Genomic DNA, 13,051 nt, shown 5'->3' with positions numbered 1-13,051 from the left:
ATAAAGAATCCATTCACAAAACCATACTGAACTGGAGAAAGGACTTCTCCAACATACTAAGAGTCAACAGCATATGGAAGTCTGTTCCAGGCTTCTTACTGTGGTCAATTTGGAAGGAGCGTAACCGTAGGATATTTCAAGACGAACACAGGAACATAGAGTTCTCTAAAGACAATATAATAACTAATATTCAACAGTTAATTCAAACGAAATGCAGAGAGGAATGTAACGAGAAACCTTCAGCTCAAGACTTACGCATTTTGAATTGCTTTCGTCTGGAAGCTACCAGCATCATCTCAACATCGAGACACAGAACGCAACCGTCCTCACAAATCGACAAATGGCAGCGTCCGTCGGAAGGTGGATTGAAGCTGAATTTTGATGGGGCTTCGAGAGGCAATCCTGGCATGGCAGGAATTGGAGGGGCATTACGTAACCAGCATGGAGAAATTCTGCATATATATTACAGAGCGCTTGGGGAAAGCACAAATAATGAAATGGAATTTGCAGCGCTTGAGCATGGTCTGAGAATTTTAAAATCCCTACGTAGTTGCAATGTAATTGTGGAGGGGGATTCATCACTGGTTATATCAACAGCTAAAAGGATTCAGGGAGGCACTAAGGCGAACAAAGCCACAAAACACTGGTGGCTCGCCAAGGTGACAGAGAGTGTAGCAGAGTTAATGGATGGAATGAAAGGCTTAGTCTTTCATGTGGTAAGACGAAAGGCGAACGGGTTGGCAGACTACCTAGTGAATTGTGGCGTGGACAATCAGGACAGGGGGTGGGACAGCTGTTGGGAGGAGGTGGACTGCCCGAACCTGAAGGCGAAATGTTTACAGTTGGCACAGCAAGATCTATATGAAACCGACCGGACTTGACCGGCAACGGTTTATGTTTCTGGGACCGTAATCCAGGAGTTACCGGTAACAGCTTAGGATTTCATCACGGGAGCTGGGCGACTAGACAGATTCGGTGGTGACCATTATGGCAAGAGAAGGCCAAATATGGAAACTATCAATATGGTTCATGCCACGAGAGATTACGTAGGGTTCGCTTGCAAGGAAGGGACAGCTGGCTCAACCTTGATGGGAAGGCACTCAGCTACATTTATGTTAGGTCAGGGAGAAGATGTGTGATTTGTGCAGATATCTTTCGTATTAATAGCAAAAGTACCTCCACTCTGCATCGAAGGGGAGAGCGCATTATGGGAAACTCCATGGAAAACAGCTATTTAACAGAGAGTCGTGGCTCTGGTTCCTTCACCTCAGCTCAAAGCACTGTGAGAGACCACAACTTTTCTGTCTGTAGAAGTGATCACAGCGATAAGTTCAGAGGGCATAGTATGGAAGCGGGGAGTTGCAGGTTTTCGGCAGCCCACCATGAACTAAGAACAGCGCAGAACATGTACGAGACCAGAGCAGCATCCAGGAGCAAACGCAAGATCGCGGAACTGGAAGCTTCTGTGAGAGAGGAAGAAGCACGTTTACCAGAGGTGATCATTGCGGAGGAGGTTGACTGGTTACATGACCCGGGCACTCCTTCCAAAAGAGCCACTCAATATGTTCGAACCAAAGCGGAGAGCTGGAGAATCAAAACTCTCCTTGCGAAAGCCCTGGATTCAAAGGAAGAAGGGAAGCAGCAATCTGGGAAGGGGAAATCCACTTCGGAGGATCAATTAGCAAAATTTCATGAAATCCATGAATCGCTGGATCGAAGAATCTCCACAGTGCATGATGCTGTGGAAACTGTCAACAAGAAATTGACTCTGCTTATCAGGCTTCTTCGGCAAACTCTGAGCCCGGACCCCCTGATGCAGGAGCAAAAGATGAAGGAAGCACAGGAATTCCAATCCATGCAAGATATGCAGGCCAGAGTAGACAAGCATGTTCTGGACGTGGGCTTAGACACAGTCAGTCGAATTGGCGGTTTTCCTCGCACTGGCGGGTTTCCTTAGTTTTTTCTCTATGGTTGTCTTATGTCTTCTGTCATGGTTTCAACTTTATGCTAGATATTTATGTTTCCCTGTCACTCTGTTTCTGTCATGGCTTCGGCCTTATGCAAGATAGCTATGTTACTCTGTTTTTGTCCAAGTTTTGATAGTGTCGTGGCGATAAGTTACAGTTTTAAGAGTAAGCCGCCCTGCGAGGTGAGCAGCTTAGTTATGAAAGCTTAGTGCTGGATGTCAGCACGTTTTATTTGGTCCATCTAAGGTTCGTTCTGCTTCGATAGACTTTTTGTAGCATATTTTGTTCTATAATATAAATATCTGACTTACAAAAAAAAAAGATAAGGACTGGGTTCTAATCATGTCGAAATAATCATCCTCTTCTCCTTGGGATTCTCTCCTCATCTCAACTCTTATGTCTTTTCACCTCCCCCCTTCCTCTCCCTCTAGCCCTACCTACTGGTCTCCCCGTCAAATTGACTTCATCAAACAAAATTTTGATGATGCCTCTAATGGGAATCCAGGTCTAATTAGCTATGGAGATTTCTTAGACAATGCACACATTCAAATCACTCACATATATGTGGGAGAAATAATTCACACTAACAACATTGTTTCAGAAATTTAAGCACTTGAATAAGGCCTCTTCGTGGCCATAGGAAAGTGTTACTCCAAGCTCATCATGGAGGGAAATTTGAAAACAATAATAAACATATTTCAAAGAATCCAATGTGGTTCTAACCCATCCCAAGCAACCAATAACTTGAGATTGGGAGTTCGAGTAACAAACATAGTAGAGCTCCTAATTCAAATTCCCACCACCCTCCTCTCTCATGTTCGTGAGGAGGGAAATAAATTGGCTAACCATCTGCCTAATAATGACCCCAATCTAAGTGCTTCATTGATAGATTTGGATAGGGAGCAAGGCATTCTTGACTTCCTCCTCTCTCAATGTTAGAATTAGGACACATTCAAATCACTCCCATATATGTGGGAGTAATCGTTCACACTACCAACATTGTTTCAAAAATTTAAGCACTTGAAATAGGCCTCTTCATGGCCATAGCAAAGTGTTACTCCAAGTTCATCATGGAGGGAAATTTGAAGACAATAATAAAAAAAATTCAAAGAATCCAATGTGGTTCTAACCCATCCCAAGGAACCAATAACTTGAGATTGGGAACTCGAGTAACAAACATAGTAGAGCTGCTAATTCAAATTCCTGCCACCCTCCTCTCTCATGTTTGTTAGGAGGGAGATAAATTGGCTAACCATTTTCCTAATCATGACCCCAATATAAGTGCTTCATTGATAGATTTGGATAGGGAGCAAGGCATTCTTGACTCCCTCCTCTCTCAATGTTAGAATTAGGACAAAATAAGATTTATTCCCTCCCCCACCCCCTCCTCTCCCTCTAGCCCTATCTACTGGTCTCCCCCTCACATTGACTTCATCAAACAAAATTTTGATGATGCCTCTAAAGGGAATCTAGGTCTAACTAGCTATAGAGATTTCTTAGACAATTCACACATTTAAATCACTCACATATATGTGGGAGAAATCATTCACACTACCAACATTGTTTCAGAAATTTAAGCACTTGAATAAGGCCTCTTCATGGCCATAGGAAAGTGTTACTCCAAGTTCATCATGGAGGTAAATTTGAAAAAATTAATAAACATATTTCAAAGAATCCAATGCGGTTCTAACCCATCCCAAGCAACCAATAACTTGAGATTGGGAGCTCGAATAACAAACATACTAGAGCTCCTAATTCAAATTCCTGCCACCCTCCTCTCTCATGTTCGTGAGGAGGGAAATAAATTGGCTAACCATTTGGCTAATCGTGACCCCAATCTAAGTGCTTCATTGATAGATCTGGATAGGGATCTAAGGCATTCTTGACTCCCTCCTCTCTCAATGTTAGAATTGGGACAAAATAAACTTTACCCCCCACCCCACCCACACAACCATATAATGGACGCCCCTCAAAATAAATGCTCCATTAAGTGAGCCATTTGGCAGGTTATTGGCCTCTTTATCATGTGAAAAGATCAAACCAATAGGCAATCTAAGCTCTTAAAATTAAAATATAATATTGAACCTTTTATATAGAATATTTTTGATGTATAAAATTATAAACACATAATAGAATTATATCATAAAATATTGAAATTTTGATCCACAAAAAAAATTCATTATGTTAAATTGATCAATATAAATGAACTACAAGATTTAACTTCAAGGTTTTCTATGTTTTTGAAATGTATATTATCTAATAAATTAAATAACAATAATTTTGTTAAATTAAAGATCAATATAAATTAAAATACAATTTTCAACTTATTGCATATAATATTATGTATGCATAAAATTATTACATATATACAAATACAAAAAATATATAGAAAATAAAAACATATGATACAAAATAAAAATAAAAATATTTAGATTTAGATTACAAAATATTAAAATGTATAATGATTGATAATATGTGGGAAAAAAAACTTATATTATTAAATTCAAAATCAGTATCAATTAAATATAGTATTAGTCATTATAAATGTATATTAATTAATAAAAATAATTCAAATTTATTGTATTAAACCAAAATATAAATGAAAGTTCAACATTTAAGGTTTAACTTTATAGTCATGTGTCTGTTGCATCTCATTATCTTTACGTAAATCTTAAGACATTGATGTGATTTATCAAGAAGAGATTCTTTAATCATGAGCGAGAGAAGCCTGCATTATGAGATAATACAAAATAAAATACAAATATTCAAAATTATATCATGCTATATTAATATATCTATATATATATATATATATATATATATATATATATATATATATATATATATATATATATATATTGATTTATAATACTTGGGTAAAAATCTATATTGTTGAATTCAACATCAATATCAATTTAATACATCTTTCATCATTTTAAATGTATATTAATTAACAAAAAATAGAATTTATTGAATTAAATCAAAATATAAATTTAAATTCACTTCGTAGTTGTGTATTTTCAAATGCGTATTACTTCATAGTTATTGAAAAAACATATTGAATTAAATATTAATATAAATAAAAATACAACAATCAATTTCTTGGGTATGATATTATGTAAGCACAAAATTACTGTGCAAATACAAACGCAAACACAAACATAAAAATGCAATTAACAAATTTATAATACAAAAAAATACAAATATTTAGAATTATATCATAAGATATTGGAATGTATATTCATTGATAATATTTAGGAAAAGAACTATATTATTAAATTGAACATTAATGTCAATTATATAGAATATTCAAATCAATTTAAACATATATTTATTAATAGTGCTCGTAAAAAAATCAAATTTATTAAATTAATTCAAAATTAAAATTAAAATACTATTTAATTTCATAGTCATTTATATTTTTTAAATGTATATTAGTTAATAATTGTGACATAAAATAATTTTATTAAATTAAATATCAATATAAATCAAAATACAACAAGTAGCTTTTTGCATATGATTTTATGTATACATAAAATTATTAGAAATATACAAACACATACTAATACAATTAATAACAAACATATAATACAAAATCAAAATACAAATAATATTAAAATTAATAGAATTAAGCATTTAACTCATTGTAAGTGTAAATGTTCCATACATTTATCATTCATAGCCATGATGTCATAATGATTATATTTTTCAAATGTATCATCATATTGTTATGGCTATTTATATTTTCTCAATGTATACCAATTAAAATTTGTAAAATTGAATCAAAGTATAAATTAAAATACAAAAATAAACGTATCTGAAAGGTAACATTCTCATATAACATAGAATAGAATATTCAAGTCAATTAAATAGAATATTCAAATCAAATTAAACATATATTTATTAATAGTGCTCGTAAAAAAACAAATTTATTAAATTAAATCAAAATTAAAATTAAAATACTATTTAATTTCATAGTCATTTATATTTTTGAAATGTATATTAATTAATAATTCTGACATAAAATAATTTTGTTAAATTAAATATCGATATAAATCAAAATACAACAGGTAGCTTTTTGCATATGATTTTATGTATACATAAAATTATCAGAAATATACAAACACATAATAATACAATTAATAACAAACATATAATACAAAATCAAAATACAAATACTATTAAAATTAATAGAATTAAGCATTTAACTCATTGTAAGTGTAAATGTTCCAAATGTTTATCATTCATAGCCATGATGTCATAATGATTATATTTTTCAAATGTATCATCATATTGTTATGGCTATTTATATTTTCTCAATGTATACCAATTAAAATTCGTAAAATTGAATCAAAGTATAAATTAAAATACAAAAATAAACTTGTCTGAAAGGTAACATTCTCATATAACATTGTGTATAAAATTATTGCACAAACACACATAAAAATAAAATACACTTAACAAACACATTATACAAGAAATATGCACATTTAAAACACAACATTCCACTCATTTGAAATATAATTTTTACATATCAATTAGTGGTACTTGCAAAAAAGATGTAATTTTTATATTTTATTAAATTGAACATCAGCATAAATTAAAATACAACACTCAACTCATTTGAAATATAATTCCTACATATGATATTATGTGTGTGAAATTATACACATAACAAAAAAAAACAAACAAACACATAACACAACAAACAAACAAGCACACAAAACAACAAACAAACAAGTACACAATGCAACAAAGAAGAAGTAAAAACAAACAAGTACACAATGCAACAAAGAAGAAGTAAACACATATGCAACACAGAAACAAACATTTAAACTTCTATCATCATAAAACATATTGTAATAAATTAACTTTTTAAATATATATTCATTAAATTTATGTAAGAGTAATTTTTAAATTATTATTTTCAATTAAGAATATTTAATTTATTTATGTTATATAAAAAAAGGAATGTATGTGATGAGTTTTTAAATGTAGAGTGTTTGATGAGGGTTATAAATAATTTATGATTATTATGGTAGTGTCATGTATTTTTGAAATATATTGTGACATTATGAGTTAAAATTGTAAATTGTATTGATTAAAAGAGTTTACAAAATGATTGTATTATTTAAAAGAATTATAAAATTATTTTGAAATATCATTTAATTAACACATCCATTATAAATTTAAAACCTTAACATTAAAACACAAATAATTATAAAATTGATTTTCAAGAAAACACAAAATACAACAAACAAATAAACACACAATACAACAAAGAAGTAAACACATATGCAACACAAGAATAAGCATCTAAACTTCTATCACCATAAAACATCTAATAAAATAACTTTTGAAATGTATATTTAATTAATTTATTTAAGAGTAAATTTTAAAATATTATTTTCAATTAAATATATTTATTTTATTTAAAAAGGAATATTTGTGATGAGTTTTGAAAATGTAGAGTGTTTGATAAGGGTTGTAAAGAATTTATGATTATTGTGAGTGTCATGTATTTTTGAAATGTATTGGGATATTAGGGGCCATTTAAATTTTTGAAAATTGTAAATTGTATTGATTGAAACAGTGTATAAAATAATTGTATTATTTAAAAGAATTATAACATTATCTTAGATATCAATTAATTAACACATATATTATAAATTTAAAACCATATTGTTAAAATACAAGTAATTATAGAAATGATTTTCAAGACAAGCTAAAAATATATATTAAAATCACAATTAAGTATTAAAATAATATAATTGAAATTTCAACCAAATTTTATCAACATATTTAAACACAGTATTATTATTATTTTCCATTATTACTACATGCATTATAGAAAGAAAAAAAATAATAAAAATTCTAAAAACACACCCACGAAACATTCCTCACCAATAGCCATGGCCATGGTTTTGATGAGGACACTAGGGAAGGGAAAACCCCGTCCCTCTAAAATAAATACTAATTTTATTAAGGTACAGTTTTGAGTTCTTCTTCAACATGATTTACAAGTAAATAAGTAAAATTATATATCATGACATTACATATCCATCTATCTACTACTAATTTAATATCACATTCCATCTCCTTGTGCTATGATCCCGAGTCATCTTTTATTTTCCTGCATAGAACACAAAAAAGAAAATCATATTAATAATAAGAAATTTTAATAAACATATTATCAAAATTTATATATTGTTAAAATTTGAAAAATCACCTATCCATCTTTCTACTACTAATTTAATATCACATTCCATCTCCTTGTATTATGAGTGAGTCCGGATCATCTTTTATTCCCCTGCATAAAACCCAAAAAAGAAAAAAATTTTAATAATAAGGAATTTTAATAAACTTATTATCTAAATTTTTATAGGGTTAAGATTTGCAAAATCCCCTAAATCAAAAATAAACAAATAAAAACATATATAGATTCATTAGACACATTAATTTAAATGTTAACAATTTAAACCAAAAATGCTAATAGCTATTCATATCTTTATTTGATTTTTGACTTAATTACTTAAATACAGATAATCTAAACCTACAGTAACATAGGTGGTAAATTCCTCAACAATACCCGTCTGGCTACATTAGGTAAAACCTATTGATTTTTTTTACCAAAGAGAGAAATCGTCCATTCCATTTGTATTTTTATTTTTAAAGTACAGTAACAAAAACGACTACTGGCTTGGGTATTAAGGTGAGTTAAGGAGAGAGAACCCGCATTCAATTCAGATATTGAAAGATATGGAAATCATCAAGTCTCAGTAAATAAAAACACTAGTTATGGCATTCCATGACGAATTAAGCGCCTTTTTCCCCCTAAAGATGAGAATTTCTTGGACGAAACCAGCGAATGAGAAATCTCTGGTCGATCTGTTAAGCCGCAGCCGAGGTTCAAAAAGGTGAATTCCGATAGCTTGGCCCTAGATATAGTGAACGAATTAAAGCCAGTTTCTAAACACGGCGTTGGGAGGACTTAGCTTTTGGATAAAGTTGATCAAGAAAACAGGGGTTAGGGTGATGCTTCTTTTACGGATCAACGGGAAGCTAGTGTCCGTTGAACAACTATGCAGCACTACACTACTTAGCAGCAGCTTCGCTAAAGAAAGATAATAACTATTTGCTAACAACGCTCAGCTAGAACTCAAATGGGTTAAGCCATTTCTCTTTTTATTTTTAAAGTACAGTAACAAAAATTTCAGTGTCTGGTGGATCAAACCGAAATGTCCAGAGAGATGAGCTTTCAAAACAGTTTTACAGCCTTGACCTTGACATATGAAATGTCTGTCTGCTATATGAAGAAACTTGTGGAAAAGGACGGAAGTGTAAATACCTATAACCGAGGCTATCTGTCCCAGAAAAAAACATGAAAAAGCAATAATCTGAAATAGAGAGCTGATGGTCAACTTTTGTACAGTCGAGAGAGTAAATAAATCAAAATCCAGCCGAATCAGCTGTAGAGGGTAAGACCTATTGATTTTATATGTAGTTTATTTTAAGATAAGACCTATTGATTTTATATGTAGTTTATTTTAAGATAAGACCTATTGATTTTATATGCACTTTATTTAGTTAGTTACTCTTTAAAACAACTACTATATTAGGAAATATATTACTCTTTAAAAAACAAAGATAATATATTATGATTTCACTAGCAAATCTCTAGTAAGAAGCCCTAAAAGCTAAAAAAATACTATATTAAGATTTCATTCGAAAATCTCTTCGTTTAGGAACCTGTAATTACACCATTGACATTTCATCTAAAGTGCAGGAATCGTGTTGAAGGCAACGAGCTGAACACAACTAGCTGAAAAAACAGAGAGAATAAGAAACTGGAACCAGAGCTTGTTGTATACTCTGTTGCTTCAGTGGTTTACCCTGCAGTAGGATAAGTAGTTCATGCAATTAATCCAAACAAATACATACACAAAGACGCAGTTCCAAGACCTAGTGGTGAAGATTATGAGTTTCTTGCAGTGGAGCAAGTAGTTGATGCAATTAATCCAAACAAAAACATACAGAGAGATGCAATCCCAAAAACTGGTGATGAAGATTAGGATTCAGATGTTTGTGACTGGGATAGAGATTGAGAAGAATATCATGTCCCATAACCAGTTTTTTTATTTCTTGGATGCCCTTAGACCTGGCAGTAAGTAAGACAAAGGAAGTTCGATATTGGTGATGCAACTTCTTGAGATTCGATATTGGTGATGCAACTTCTCATTCGTATCTATGTCTCATCTAAAGTCTAGGAATAGTGTTGTAGTGCAACATCTCACCGGCCAAAGGTAATGACCGTTGTACAACAACAGGTCTCATCAGATATTCTCACAACCAATCATTTGTTTATGGTTATATAGATTAAAAAACTATGAGGGAAACTGAGACGTGCTCTAATCTTCTTCGGCTTACATGAATTGATGTATAGCATCACACAAAAGTTTGTGGATCAGCAAAAGAATTTCTCCATGCGACGCACTGTGGATCTCGGTGATAAACCCTGACCCAATACACTTGCCAGCTCTGTGGCCTTCTGATGACACAAAACCCGTTAAGGTCAGCGACGAATCTGGGTTTAAAATATTTCCTTAGGTCGCCACAGGCTCTCATATTGCACCCAACTCTTTCAATTGGCCTCTAAATTATGCTTTAATGCCTAATGTCATATCAAGGGCCTTCAGTGCAACACCTACAGCCTCAGAAAGTGGATTTTCTTATCCAATAACAAGAGCTGCGAACAAAGTTGTCCACTATTGAAGTGAAATACAGGGTATAAGGGGGATCGGTAATGCCCCACTATAATCTCAACCCCAAATAGTTGCCAAGGTCTTCACCAGGAAAACCAGTCTTCTTAGTGAAAAGGTTATGCCCATATGTACCTAGGTCCTAGCTGATTCAGGTTCATCAGCTTTTACTTCATATAATGGAATTGTCTGTAAAGCATGACAAGGGACTCCCCCTGCAGCTGGAAACGGATTGCCCTCCCCGATACCCTACCCCTGCTAACGCCTGATGTATTATGTTCAAATGCAAAAGGGTAGCAATAGAGAAATTATGTTCCAATGCAATTGGGTAGAAAGCAGAAGAACCAGGGCCGGAGAATATAATAATTTCCTAAATACTTAACAAAAACTAAGAAAGTAAAAAATAAACACAGGTTCATTTTAAATTTGGCATACCCATGAATTTTAATCTTTATCATCACTCTATGAATGTAAACTTGAGGTCAAATACTATACCTTCTTTAAAAACTAGTTGCAGAAATTAAAAGCTTACTTGCAACAGCGAAATTCTGTTTCTGCTGTTAGGATCAGGGCTGGGTTCGCTAACAGAAATATTTCCTCTGCCCTAAAACCCCGCCTCCGTGTTTTCTCCTCTCGCCCGAAAGTTCAGGCTCTTTCTCCTCTGGCCCGAAAACTCTGGCTCTGATTCTCCTCCAGACCTGGAACTCTGCCCCTGGATTAAAATACCTTACACATTTATTACAGAATACATACATTATTACAATTCAAACATAGATCAGGCCCGTAAACTCTGCCGCTGGAACACAATTGTTACAGAATACATGCATGAGTAATGAAACATAGATTACCTCTTCTTTCAATCTGCTAATTTCATCCTACTTCCTATCATAGCTTCATATCCTCCTCTCACATATCAAAACCCAACAAAATATAAAATAACCCTCACTCTAAAAACCAAAAGAACCTTCATACTTGCCAACAAAATTCAGAATAAAAAAAATAACGCAGGGAAAAAATAAAATACTAGAACAGTGAAAAAAATCACAACACAGCAATACAAAATAGCCATTAGTTAAAGGGGGTTTGACTGGGTCCTTAAGTTGAAAAATAGCCGTTAGTCTTTTTAGCCATTGGAGTCTCTGCTTGGACTATTTAACTCGCTATACTGGATCTGTATCTTCAACTTGTCCTGACGATGAACCACACTAGTTGGTTCGAAACGCGTCGACAAATGATCAATTATGTGATTTCGCCAAAAAGTTTCTAAACAAACGTTATGGATCACAGAAGTCTAAATTCCTTGTTAAAAAAAGTTTATAAACCAATATAATAAAAATGAATATATTTTATTTTATAGTAAAGATCATTTGCCTTATTCAACTTCAAAAACAGGGTTATTAACATAATAAAATATATATAATTAAAATAAAACAGAATTGAAATGTAATAACATATATACATTAAAATTGAAATTTTTTACATCAATATGAAATTAACAAAACGTACATTCTTTTCTTAAAATACAAATATCATATAATAAAATAATACAAATACATATAAAATTTAATCATTAAAGGATTATATATATATTCTTTACTTATTACTACATTTAGATACATCAAATGAAAAGATATTAATTTAAATAATGAATTCATCAATATTAAATAATTTTATAAAAGATTTTCCTATAGGGATGACATACAGCCATGATAATGTTTAAAGATGTGATAGTGAGTGGAGATCATGGCCATAACCACCCACACACATGGAAAACGATCTAGATGAAAATTCGTCCAACATATTAATGATTGAATCCAATGTGGTTGGTGTTTGGATGGTTTGGTGGTCTCGTCAGTGCTCCATTCCTCTAAAGCTAGTACAAATAGTGATGGATTTGCAATCACGATAATGAAGGTGGAGAGAGGCATGGCAAGTAATAATTGTTGGGAGATGCGAGAAAGGAAATATTCTGCAATTTGGAATGATCACTCCCCTTGTATCTAGCTCTTAAGGCCAAACCAATTTTGTTTGCGTTGAGGGAATGTTTGAGGTGATTTATTTGATGTGTTGCAAATTTAGGCTAAGAAATTGGCTTAGGAGGAAATCTAGGATTAAGATAAGTAGCGTGGATTTTTGGATACAATTCTCTACTTCATTTCATCAAAGAGTTATTCATCTTTAATCCACATATCTCAGGTCACGGTGACAGATTTCTTCAGGGGATTGGTTTCGGTGTCTTCTTCTCCCTAGCTTTATTTTTGTTGATTTTGTTTTCTTTGGAGCTCTAGCTCTAGTCCTTGTCTCGTTGTTTTGTCTGTTTTTACG

General features: G+C 32.4%; 1 long non-coding RNA gene across 1 annotated transcript; it reads right to left on the bottom strand.

Annotated features, from left to right (window-relative positions):
- Nucleotides 1–7,983: 7,983 nt before the first annotated feature.
- On the bottom strand, nt 7,984–11,553 carry LOC149232842 (uncharacterized). Its single transcript, XR_016247573.1, has 3 exons — nt 11,259–11,553; nt 8,197–8,277; nt 7,984–8,100 (listed from the first exon to the last, which is right to left on the bottom strand). It is a non-coding gene; the product is annotated as an uncharacterized LOC149232842 (long non-coding RNA).
- Nucleotides 11,554–13,051: the final 1,498 nt, after the last annotated feature.

This window comes from Pinus tabuliformis, chromosome J, assembly GCF_031772625.1.
Source record: "Pinus tabuliformis cultivar Carrire ecotype Pingquan chromosome J, CPIR1, whole genome shotgun sequence".
In the NCBI taxonomy this organism is placed as follows: domain Eukaryota; kingdom Viridiplantae; phylum Streptophyta; class Pinopsida; order Pinales; family Pinaceae; genus Pinus; species Pinus tabuliformis.
This window is presented reverse-complemented; position numbering and strand designations above follow the sequence as displayed.